General features: G+C 38.9%; 1 pseudogene; it reads left to right on the plus strand.

The window, feature by feature from the left end:
* The first annotated feature begins 284 nt into the window (after nt 1-284).
* On the plus strand, nt 285-1,285 carry LOC124893178 (annotated as a pseudogene).
* The last annotated feature ends 72 nt before the right edge of the window (nt 1,286-1,357 follow it).

Genomic DNA, 1,357 nt, shown 5'->3' on the forward strand with positions numbered 1-1,357 from the left:
AGCTAAGATTTGATGTTACAAACAACACATCATATCTAGTGAATCCATCATTGAACATCTTGAATAGGTTTCGCCGTCATTTTTAGGTGTGTTTCGTTATTGATGTGTTGTCAGTGTTTTTACCAAAAGGAAATTGTTGCGATGATAGTGAAAACTTACGAGAATTTCTAGCAATGGAAAATGAAAAAAAAAGGATTTTTAGTTGATAAAAGTATTTTCTTTGTAATCACTATATATCATTTTTTGTGCCGTTTACTGTTAATGCTGAAGATTTGTTTTTGCAGGCATTGGATTTTGCTTTTAAAGACTATTTTAAGAGAATGTTTAATTTCGATAAAGAAAGGGATGGCTACTGGAAGTGGTTTGGAGGAAATTTAGCATCCGGTGGCGCTGCTGGTGCCTCGTCCCTTTTATTTGTGTACTCGCTGGACTATGCTAGAACACGGCTTGCTAATGATGCCAAGGCTGCACAAAAGGGTGGTGAGACGCAGTTTAATGGTTTGCTTGATGTTTATCGAAAACCATCAAATCTGATGGTATTCCTGGTCTTTATCGTGGCTTCACCATCTCGTGTGTTGGAATAGTTGTTTATCGTGGTTTGTACTTTGGAATATACGATTCGCTTAAACCTGTGGTTCTAGTTGGTAACTTGCAGGTATGTTGAATCAGACGTCCCCCTAAACACACACACAACTGATGCACTTTCCGCCTATGTTGCTCTTACTCTTAAAAAATGCTGACGGGTGTGTTCAGACTCTTGAAAGATAATGCATCTTTGGAGGATCTGATACGAGTGCAACTTTAGTTTTGAAGAGTCCGAGCAACATAGCTTTGTCATGCATTTCTAGAAAGTGATGACCTGACTCTTTAGAAGCATATGCATGAGCTATATGTGATTAGTCCTTATGTTTTTATGTCTTATCAGTATTTGAATTCGTAAAATTTTGGCGGCTATTAATGCCATTGCTATTTTCGGCATAAACAGGATAGCTTCTTTGCGAGTTTTTTCCTCGGATGGGGCATCACTATTGGTGCTGGATTAGCGTCTTACCCAATTGATACGGTGCGTTGAAGAATGATGATGACTTCAGGAGAAGCAGTCAAGTACAAGGGTTCATTAGATGCATTTTCTTAGATAATGAAGAAAGAAGGTACCAAGTCGCTTTTTAAAGGCGTTGGCGCTAATATCCTACGTGCTGTTGCTGGTGCCGGTGTGCTAGCCGGGTATGATAAACTACAACTCATTGTCTTCGGAAAGAAATATGGATCTGGTGGTGGAAGTTAATTATAAGGTTAGATATATCGAGTGACAATGACGAAGATGACCGTTTAGTCTAGCTTTTGAGCAGAGGGTATA

This window comes from Capsicum annuum, unplaced genomic scaffold (assembly GCF_002878395.1).
Source record: "Capsicum annuum cultivar UCD-10X-F1 unplaced genomic scaffold, UCD10Xv1.1 ctg55173, whole genome shotgun sequence".
Classification (NCBI taxonomy): Eukaryota; Viridiplantae; Streptophyta; class Magnoliopsida; order Solanales; family Solanaceae; genus Capsicum; species Capsicum annuum.